Source organism: Neltuma alba, unplaced genomic scaffold (assembly GCF_004799145.2).
Source record: "Neltuma alba isolate B1F8T4 unplaced genomic scaffold, ASM479914v2 tig00010929_pilon, whole genome shotgun sequence".
NCBI lineage: Eukaryota > Viridiplantae > Streptophyta > Magnoliopsida > Fabales > Fabaceae > Neltuma > Neltuma alba.
In genome coordinates, this window is record NW_021635704.1 from 420,431 (window position 1) to 432,623 (window position 12,193).

Genomic DNA, 12,193 nt, shown 5'->3' on the forward strand with positions numbered 1-12,193 from the left:
ATATATCCCTATATATAAATAGGTAAATATGAGAGAGTAATAGTAAGATAAATAAAGAAAGAGAATATATTAAATGTATTAAATTATGGATAAAATAGGTAATAATACATTTAATGCTCAGACAAACTCAAAGATAATCTTATAAAAAGGAACAAACCCATTCAAAAAATTGGATCTTATAATAAGGAACAGAGAAGTATATCACTATATATAATACAATATCTTTTTTCTTTTTAAATTTGGGATGCGCATAGTTTATTACTCCTCTGGTCCTATTTATAAAGCAGAACGAGAAGTTTTTTTTCTATTTATAAGTCATTTCATTAAATTTTTATTATGAATATATTATTTTGTCATTAATTTATTATAGTGTAGATATTTTTTTTTAAAGATGTATATATTAAATAGAGGTAAAGTTATAAAGTTGCTATATTTTAATAGAGAGTTAATGCATTTTAAGATTTTTCTTGGCCTGTGTAAAAAATATTGGAAGTTCTTTATAAATAGAACCAGAGGAGTACATTTGTATATGAAGAAGTTTGTTACTAGAACCCACAACCTCATATTTAAGGTTTGTGTTAACCCTATAATTTAATATGTTTAATCTTCATATATATATATATATATATAATTCCATAAGGTATCATGTATATCGTATATAATAAAAATAAATGTGGCATGTTTTGAGTCAGCAAAGATTCATTTAGTTGGCAAAAGGATTTGGCTGCATAGTCAAAAGCTTTTTATTTGCTATGATATAGGGCTCGTTGGGATGAAAGTGAAAATCACTCATAAACACATTTCACGTAAGTCGAGATAAAATTCTATTTATTTTTTTCGTAAATTATAGTAATTGAAAAGCTACTTATAAGTTATTTCATAGATGTCAATAGTGTATCTACAATTGTATATAAATCTTCAGTTTAAAAGGAAATAACAAAATGAAAACAGAGTGAACATAAACCCTCTCTTATTATATTCAAGTTTGATTTAATTAATGACGGCCGAGTCATCAACTTCAGTTGAGGACATACTGGACTGGTCAACTACAACAGAGTGTGACGTTTAAGTAATCAGCAATAAGCAATATGCTGGTAAGCCGGTTAACCCATAAGAATGGCTGAAAAATTAATTAATTAAAATTTATTAGAACAATATAATTAATCAGATGTGCATGAATGTGTTTGTCCCAAATGTAATAAATTAAAGTTCATAGAGTACTTCTGTGGCATATAGTGACTTTTTTTATTTTTTGCCAACATATAGTGACTTAAAATTAATAATGCAAAATACTTACTTCTGCAAGTTATGCCACAGACATGCTTTACAGTTGACCAATTACATCCATTATTCATTATAAATGTATGCAGGGTTTTAAATGTATTTTATTAAAGAAAATTTCAAAAATAGAGCCATCAAGCGAGTTGAATGAGCCAACCTTAACGATTTAAAGGTGGAGTTACTAAAAGCAAATCAATAATGCACATTGTTGAAAGTAAAACATAAAACCGCTCATCAACCACATGAAATATTCTGTGTTTAGTGTAGTAATAAACATCATAATACTTATCAAATATGTACTGTCTAGATTTAAGATGGATTGCCTAGATTTATTTATTTTTAAAAGCTTGTTTCTTATGGTGGATAGATATATTTAAAATAAAAATAATATTTTAACTATTAGTTTTTAAACAATAAAAATTATTAATTAATTATAAATTTGGACTCTTAAATTTCTATTTGAATGGTGCACGTAACGATGAGCATCATAATGTGAGCATTACGATACTCATGTATCCATAAAAGACAAAGCACACCACATGCAAAACGCCAATTAAGAGATGATTAAACAGAGGAAGGGCATAAGTAAGAGTTTTTCTTTTTAGTGACGATTAATTTTTTTTAGTACTAATATATGTTAATTTGGATTTTAAAATATGATTATCAACTGTTTTTGTTTTGTTTTAATATAATAGTGATTTAAACTAGTTAGTTCACCTGATTCAAAGCAAGCCAAGTCAATCATTAGTGCAAGTAGAAAACTTTACATGGATTCTTTTGTGGGAGACTTAAGTGTAGTTGTAAATAGGGCAATAATTATCTATATCAAACCTAGAGGTGGAAACAGGTCAGGCGGCCTGATTTGTATTTGGCCTAGCCTGTTTTCTAAAAGAGACAGGCTCAGGCCTGTTTGAAGGCATGTTTAAGTTAATAGGCCAGGCTTAGGCTCTCTAAAAGGCCTGTTAAGCCTGTTAGGCCGACTTGAGCCTGTTAGAAATTTATAATTATAATATATATAAAAAATTAGTTAATGGTATTGTTAATGTACACTTTTAATTTATTTTTTTAATTTTAATATATAGTTAATAGCTTAGTTCTTCCTTAGATTTTGAAGTTTAGTTGACAAGTAAAGATAAAAATATAATTTAAAATAAAAATATCAATAAATAATATGATCTTTAAATCTTAAAAATATAAATAAAATAGGAAAAAAAATTTTTGTTCCAAGAATGATAGATTAATTAACTTATGTATTATATTAATTAAATTATGATACTCTCTTTATTCATTGTAAAATTAATAGTTTTTTTCTTTATTTATTTGTCTTAATTTTTTTGTAGTTAAACATAGTTTTGTCCCAAATTTTAACATACAATTAGAATTAGTTTTCAATAATATTCTTATAAATTGTAATTAAGATTTAAAACAGTACCTATGATACTAAAATTTAAATAAAAGATAAAACTAAAAAAATTAATTATTATGTACACTTTTTTTATTTTAGCTTTTTTCTAAAAAAATTATTGTAATTTGAATTTTTTTAAAAAAACAGGCTTTTTAACAGGTTTCAGGCTTAAAGATAAGCCTGTAACAGGCCACAGGCTAGGCTTAGATCTATAGGCTACAAATCAGGCCTGGCCTGTTTTCACCTTTAATCAAGCAAACCTAAAATGGATACAAATAAGAGTTTCTGCGCCGGTTAAAAAAAAAAAAAAAACTCATAGTGTAGATAAACCGACATTGATAACAAATAAGGATTTGGTTGCGTGGTCAAAAGCCTTTTGTTTGCTATGATATAATGTGTCTATAATTGTATATAATTCTTCAGTTTAAAAGGAAATAACGAAAGTAAAACAGAGTGAACATAAATCCTCTCTTATTATTTTCAAGTTTGATTTAATTAAGGACGGCGGAATCATCAGCTTCAGTTGAGCACATACTGGAATTGGACTGGTCAACTACACCAGAGTGTGACGCTTAAAGCAATCAGCAATAAGCAGTACGCTGGTTAGCTGGTTGACCCATAAGAATGGCTGAAAAATTAATTAATTAATTAATTAAATTTTATTAGAACAATATAATTAATGAGATGTACGTATGAATGTGTTTGTCCCAAATATAATAAATTAAAGTTCATAGAGCACTTTTGTGGCATATAGTGACACTTTTTTTTTTTGGGTTTGCCAACATATAGTGACTTAACATTAATTAATAATGCAAAACACTTGCTTCTGCATGTTATGCTACAGACATGCTTTGCAGTTGACCAATTACAACCATTATTCATTATAAATGTATACAGGGTTTTGCATGTATTTTATTAAAGAAAATGTCAAAAATAGAGCTGTCAAGCGCGATGAATGAGCCAACCTTGACGAGTTAAAAGTAGAGTTACTAGAAGCAAATCAATAATGCATATTGTTCAAAGTAAAATATAAAATTACTAATCAACCACTTGAAATATTTTGTTCTCAGTGTAATAATGAGCACCATAATATTTATCAAATATGTACTGTCTAGATTTAAGATGGATGGTCTAGATTCATTTTTTTATGTTTTTGTTTTTAAAAAAATTATTTCTATTTAAAATTAAAATAATCTCTTAATTATTAGTTTTTTAAAAATAAAAAATATCAATTAATTATAAATTTGGACTATTAAAATTATATTTGAATGGTGTACATAACAATGAGCATCACAACGTGCTCATCATGATGATAAGCACCAAAACTGGTGTCCATAAAAGACAAAGCATACCACATTCAAAACGTTGATCAAGAGATGATTAAACGAAGGATGGGCAGATGTAAGAGTTTTCCTTTTAAGATTTTAGTCACAATTAATTTTTTTTAATACTAATATAGTATGTTAATTTGGATTTTGCAATATGATTCTCAACTGTTTTTTTTTTTTTAATATAATAGTGATTTAAACTAGTTCGTTCACCTGGTTCAAAGCAGGCCTAAGTCAATTTATCAAAGTGGTGAGTTAATTGAATCAACAGTGCAAGTAGAAAATTTTATGTAGATTCTTTTGTGAGAGACTTAAGTGTAGTGGCAAATAGGGCAATAATTATCTAGATCAAACCTAAAATAGACACAAACAGGAGTTTCTACGCCGGTTAAAAAAAAAAAACTAATAATGCAGATAAACCGACGTTGATAAATGAATTATCTACATCAGTTTTGTTTAAAAATACCCTTTTAATTACCGGCACAAATACCCTTATCTATTTATGTTTCTTATAACAAATGTGTATTGATTTTTCTAAATAACCCTTATTCAATCATGTATATTAGAATTACACTTAGGTGAAACTACTTTACAATCAATAAGAATATTTTTTAGAATATATTATAAATTTAAAGGACAAAATGGAATGAGATCTTATATTTAAGACTCCCAACTAGCTCTTATATTTAAAATTAGACATAGTAATTAAGTAATTTTTCAACTTTATCAATTTTCTAAAATTAATTAATTAAGTCTTATAGAACCAAATATGGTATAATAGAACAACAACACGCTGACTATACTCACCAGAACGGCAGTATTATCAACTCATTTGACAACCTTGCACAGTTAGAAGATAGTTGCATTAATTTGGAAAGGGGGCTCCTATGTGCGCAATTTAATTACATGTCCTCCCTGTTAACTCAGAAATTAAGGGGGGAAAAAGGCTGAGAAGTATTTGATTGCAAAGAGCAGGTCATGTGCTATTGTACAATTAAACAAGATAATAATGCATGTGAATGGGTCCTCAGTTTGGCGAGAGAAAAAAAGAAAAGGAATGGGTCCTTAGTAATAATAATAATAATAATAGTCCTTAGTATTGGACGCTTCTGCTTGGGTTAAAAAAAAAAAAACCTAAACACTCAATAGGTGAGATATCTTATTACTATCTATACAACTTAACATTCTTCTAGTATCTTGAAGTATTTTTTTAAATTTATATAACACTTTAAAATATTTTACAGTTAATCCAATATCTTGAAATGAATATTGGACACATATAAAAAAAATATTTCATAGTGTTAAAAAGACAAATAATAAATCTTTTAGAACATTTTCTGCTCTTAAAAAAATATTTTAGAACATTAGATAAACATGTACCTATTAGGCACTAATCCTAGTCTGGTGCCTTGTTATGTACAATGTCAGTGAGAAAGTTTCCAAACACTTAAACTTGCCCGTGAAGGAACTATTATTAAAGGAATCATATGCCCCATTTTCATGCCATTTTTGGTGAACCATGCAAGGACTTCTACTCTAATCACTCCACTCATAAGCCTTCTAATTCCCAGCAAAACTCCAACTATATCATTATTAAAACCATGTACGTGTAATTCATAATCTATTATCCATTATGAAGCTTCTTGCAGATCATTTTTCAATGTAAAAGGGAAAAAAAAAAGATCATGTATGTATGTATATTGAACCAATAGTTCTAATTGTATTGTTGGATTCAAATATTACGCTCTTGCAATGGATGAAATATTCTAGAAAATTCAGTAAAAAGTGATATATATATCTTATCAATTTCTATTTGATTTGTTGTCTCCATTTCATTTAAGAAAATATAAATTTTTTATGCTAATGAATATGTAAAATTTAAATCATAGCTAATAATTAAGTTTTTATAATACTTATTAAATTAACTACTCTTCCATACTTCAGTTTTAAATATAAGAGCTAAACCTCGATTTACTTTGTCTACCATATTCATTTTTTTTTAAATTCTCCTATCGATTGCATATATTGAAGGTTTTTCTCTTTCAATTAAGAGAGTAGTTTTCAAGACAAATGATTGAAAGGGAAATTTTAGGGAAACCAAACCATATTTTTTTGACAAATAATAGCTAACTTTAGTGGTTTTCTTATTAACTTATAAATTAGATATTTAACTATTATATTAATTACTTATAATTATCATATTTGAGGTGCTGTTATACCACTCCCAAAATTACATTTTCCTAAAAACAATTAGTTACTTTTGTCAAAATTATATTGCAAATTCTTACTACGACAGGTGCTCATATTTAGTACCTAATAGTACCTTAAATAAAATTACTTTTAATAATAGCATACCTATCCTTATAATTTTTTTTTTTAGCCACAAACCCCACGTTGATCTTGTTGAGCTAGTAAACTCCGCATATTATCATTAATTAGAAGTAGACAGAATCAGAATCTGCTCAAAATGTGTCATTATTTAATTACAATGTATGTATATTATCTCATCCCTAGCTAGCTAGCCAGTGACCTTCATTTCAATATCCCAAAAATATATAACAGATTAATTTGAACATATTATACTTGCATGTTGTCTCCATCTCATTTAAGAAAATATAAAAAGATCAAAGCAAACAAATGTCCAAATGCTGCAGATTCTTGATCACAAAGTAAGGCGAGTGTAGTTAATTATTGAAATCTCATCACAAGATGCAATATAATATATTCATATCTGTGTTAGACATGTGCCTTAGTTATGTATACATAAAGAGAAAAATAGTTATAACCCCAAATCGAGGTCAATTTGGATAATTCCTTTGTAGTTTTTTTTTATTGAAAAACTAATCCTTAGAATTAAGGTGAATTTCAGTTAAACCCTCCAAAAATAACAAGTTATTGTTATGATGATGTCATTTGATAAGATTAGGAACTTTGGTTAAAGATGGCAATAATTTCAAGGATTGATTCCTCAAGAAAAGGCTATAAAAAAATTTATCTAAGTTGACCATATAATTTATAAGAACTGAAAAATAGGTCTTTTTACCATGAATATATATCATCCTTCCATTAGTTAAATCAGAATTTGAGTCAAGTGTTTCAGGGAAAATCCTCGCAATGTAGCCTTTTAAAACCTCGTAGCCCAAATTCGAAGTCTTGCTTAAATATTTGACGGTACTCGAAATTCAAAATATAGGTCACTTTCTTGATCTAGAATATAAATCACTTAGAGAATTATTAATTTTTATTTTTTTGATTTTACTCTTATTTTACAAATTGGATATGGAGAAAGAAAAAAGAAACGAGGCAAAGTTGAAAAAAAAAATTCAATTGAAGACAAAATTTATTGAACTAAACTATTGTTTCTTAATTTTTGCAAGGCGATTATTAAAATCCACTTATATTTTAATTAAACTGAAGAGATTAGATCAATTTGTTTATTTGTATTATGAATTATGGTATAAGTGAACTGGAATGTCTCCTAACGACATTCCACATAATAGTGTTAGAGGCATCTTCCATAGTCGGCACATGCCATATATTTTGACCTCTATATTTATATTCCATTCATGTCCTTTCAACTATTTAATTTGTTAAATCCTTACAAGTCTAAGCTTCCATTATATATCATTTGGATTTGTACCCTAACAACCATTCATTTCCTCGTTTTATTTTGCTTTCGTGTTCTCTATATATATATATATATATTGTAACTCGCACGTTAGAGATTCAAACGATCAGCATTATTGGGGAAAAAACAACAACTATGTTCATGCCAATTCGGAAAGTAAACTATAAGAGTATGTTTGGCTCAATGAGAGGAAGGAGAGGGGAGAAGAGTAGAAGGATTTTAATATTATCTTGTTTGGATTTATTAAAAAAAAAAGAGAGAGATGAGGGAAAAATATTTTAATATGGACAATTTTGCTCTTATTTTATTTAAGATATAGATATAATGGTCACAACATGACAAAATATGGGCATAATGGTCACAACATGGCAAAATATTGCCGTTTCCCTCCAAATCCTCCTAATTTTTTTCCCTCCTAAAATTTGTGTGTTGTCAAATAAAGAGAAATAATTAAAATCCCCCTCCCCTCCCCTCCCCTCCCCTCCCCTCCAAACCCTTCATACCAAACACACCCTAAAACACACGTTTGATTAGATTTTTTACTTAATAAATTCTTCCTAGTGCTAGCTACACTTAGCCTTTATAAATTGATAATTGAATTGATGGATCAATGGTGCATGTTGGGCTAAAAAAGAAATAACGAAAAGTATGCTTTTGATCTCTGTAGTTTTATTAAATTTTCATTTTTATTTTCAATTTAATAGTATTAAAAAAGCGCACGGCTAATCCATGATTTTATCATATCTTTATTTTATAAATTATTTCTATTTAGAGCAACAAGATAACGTATGGATATTTATATCAAGAAATTTTAATAAATGTCCACCAAATTATTATTATTTAACAATAACTTGTAAATTGTAAGAATTGAATTTTTAAAACTGTACCGATTAAACTAAAAATTAATGACTTTATGAATATTACAAGTATAACTATATGTGTCCCAGAAATTGTTTTCTCATCAATAATTTACATTTTTGTATTATTGTTTGGGTTAACGTAGTAAAAAATCATGTCACTTGCTTTCTCATATCACTCGAGTTTAGCTCCTAAAATATTTTGTAAATAAGGAACGTCAAAATCTTTTAATTAAAAAAAGATCTTCTAAATTACGCCTTATTTAAAAAAAAAAAAACAAACAGCGGAAGCCATTCGCACACGTCGAAATGCGTTTCGCAAACTTTGGATAAGTGTTTTGGGCTTCTTTTCATGCCCATTCAGAGGACTTCTTAGAGCTCAACTCCTTGGGCTCTCCTTTTTTACCTGAGACAATAAAACTGGACCCAAGATAAACAACATTTAACCAACAACCATAGGAAGCCCATAAAAGCTTCACTACAGGAGGACATTTCAGCATAATAAATATTGGCAAATCTCTAAAATAGGTGGGAAAAAAAATAGGGCGTAGAATTTATGCACATAAGGCGACTTTGGGAATTGATGACTCATCAACATCAATATGATTTATAATTTATGAAAAATCATGCTAGAAATTTTAAGGCAAAGTTAACCATATTCCCTCCAATCTTTATTATAAATTTTAAATAATTAATTTACAAATAACAAATAATAAGTTAAAATTAGTAAAAAATAATAAATATGTTAAAAATATAATTTTATTTCTAAATATGCCCTTATAATAAATTTTAAAAAATGATGAAAAAGATTGTGTGGGAAAATGTGATAAGAGAGAATTTAGCAATTGAGAAAGAATCAATAATTAAGGGCAAAATTGGGGGAAAAAACAAGAAGTGTTAAGACAAATCCTAAATCAAGACTTATAAAATATACCACACTCCTCCCTAAATTTAAAGCTTATAAATAAGATGGGAGGGAGTATTTAAAGTCTTTTTTGATAAAATATGATAGAAATAATTTATAAATATGACTAGAATAGCAAGTCATATTTAATGCATTAATTAATGATTTAATGATATTTTTTCTGTTTTGTCTTTGGTTTCACATAATAAATGAGAGAAAACATTAAATTTAATGCATTAAGCAGGGGCAGTGGTGGGAATGAATGTAATTATTTTCTTTTGACAAATTCAATGAATTTGCAGATTTTATGCATAACTTAGCTTGGGAAATGTGCCACATTATTTCAAATTAAACAATATACTTTTTGATACTATTTATAAGTCAATTCTAATACATTTCGTACAAATAAAAAAAATTTAAATTTTATTAACGTTCATTTAAAATTCAACAACTTTTTAATTTTTTCCTATTTAGTATATATTATATCTAATATAAACAAAGTCAACATAATAGTAAATGAGGGAGAAGATTATACATCCATACAAAAAATTTCTCTTAGTGACTTATAAATAGGACTAAAAAATATTTTCTCTTTCTATCTTATAAATAAGATCAAAAGAGTACCTCCTCCGATCTTTTTCTTTCTTTCTCCCCGCGCTCTCATCTTTGTTATAACTTAAGCGATATGAGATGCATTTACTACCGCATCTTTATTGTACTCTCCTTGTTCAAAATATTGGTTTATATTTTTAATCCTGGTTGATTTTTTTAACAATCTTTTTTGCCACCGATTTTTTAACAATACTAAATTTGAAATTTTCACAAACTTTTAGGGTGTGTTTGAATTGGCGTTGGGTAAAAATGACTTTGAACTCAACTGACTTTTGTAACTGAAGTTAGAATAAAAGTCAGTTAGGGTATGTTTGGATAGATGATTAATAGAAAAGTTAGTTTAGTTGTAAAATGACTGAAAAGAACATAAACTTTATTGAATAGTAGTGTTTGAAATTTTCTGTTTTTAATGTGATAATAGTTTAAAAAATACGTAAAATTATTATGATAAAATATAAATAGTTTATTTGTGAAATTATAAAATAAAAATATTTGTTACAAAGAAAAATTTGAAAGCATATTGTAGATAATTAATTAAATATACATAATAGACAAACATAAATATAAATTAAAATTCATTTGGTCTAAATAAAAGCTCATTATGCTAATGGAGGAGATGAGGCAGAGGGAAAAATGTGAGAGTAAATCTGATATGCTTAATTTTAATAATCACTGTTTGAAACTGCAGTTTGAGTGTATTTTTGGATTGGCGTTGGGTAAAACTGACTTTTAACTCAACAGATTTTTGTAATTGAAGTTAGAGTAAATGTCAGTTAGGGTATGTTTAGATATGTGTTTCTAAAAAGTCAGTTGAAAAAGTTGAAAGTTGTTTGGATGATTAATAGAAAAGTTAGTTTAGTTGTAAAATGACTGAAAAGGACATGAACTTATAGTAGTGTTTGAAATTTTATGTTTTTAATGTGATAATAGTTTAAAAATACGTAAAATTATTATGATAAAATATAAATAGTTTATTTGTGAAATTATAAAATAAAAATATTTGTTACCAAGAAAAATTTGAAAACACATAAATGGACAAATATGAATATAAATTAAAATTCATTTTGTCTGAATAAAAGCTTATTATGCTAACGAAAGAGATGAGGCAGAGGGGAAAATGTGAGGGTAAATCTGGGATGCTCATTTTTAATAATCACCGTTTGAAATTGCAATTTGAAAAGTCAGATTTTTGTTCGTTGAGTCCAACTGAGATTGAAGCCAGAAGTTGGTTGGAAAAGTTAGCCCAGCCAAACAACAATTTTTGTCCAATTCAATTTGCAATCTCAGTTTCACATATTCCAAGGCACAACTGTAGTTCCAAACTGCAATCCAAACATACCCTGAAAAGTCATATTTTTCTACGTTGAGTCCAACCAAGGTTGAAAACTAGAAGTTGGTTAGAAAAGTTAGCCTAGCCAAATAATAGTTTTTGTCCAACTCAGTTTGCAACTTCAATTTCACAAATTTCAAGACAGTTTTACAGTTTCTAACTACAATCCAAACATGCCCTTAGATAGTGTAAATAAGGTTTAAGACTCACCTTAGTAATTGCTGGCAGAAAAAAAAAAAAGACTCACCTTATTTATAATAAACAAGATTGAAAATGACTTATAAAAAATGAAAGTATTTTATTTTAATGAATTGACGTAACAATATAAAATGTAGAATTTATAAAAAGGACGTTATTATTCACAGGCAATGAATAATGCAATTCCACTCAAGTTTTGCACAATTTCTTTATTTTTTTTAAAAAAAATCACAACTTTAATAATATAACAATATTTTCCGATACAGGTGAAAATATTAAAAACACTTCTACCTCTGGTTGTTGATGTAAAAACTAGTTAGAGATTCAATTTAGTTCTAATTTTTAAATATAAGACCTTAATTTACTTTATCTCTTATATTTATCTATTTTGTCTACATGTAATGTCTATGGTGATTGCAAGAACTGTTTCAATACATATGATTAACAAAAACATTTTTTTAAAAAAAGTACCTATTCACTATAAAAAAAACTAATTTAACTAACTTTATTAATATTCGATAATTAGTTATCTAATTCTTATATTAAGGGTTATAGGGAAATACTTACAATAAGGGCATGAGAAAATATGAAAAAAAAAAAGTCAAATAAGAAGGTTCCCATAAAACCACAATTTTATGCATTGCTCGTCT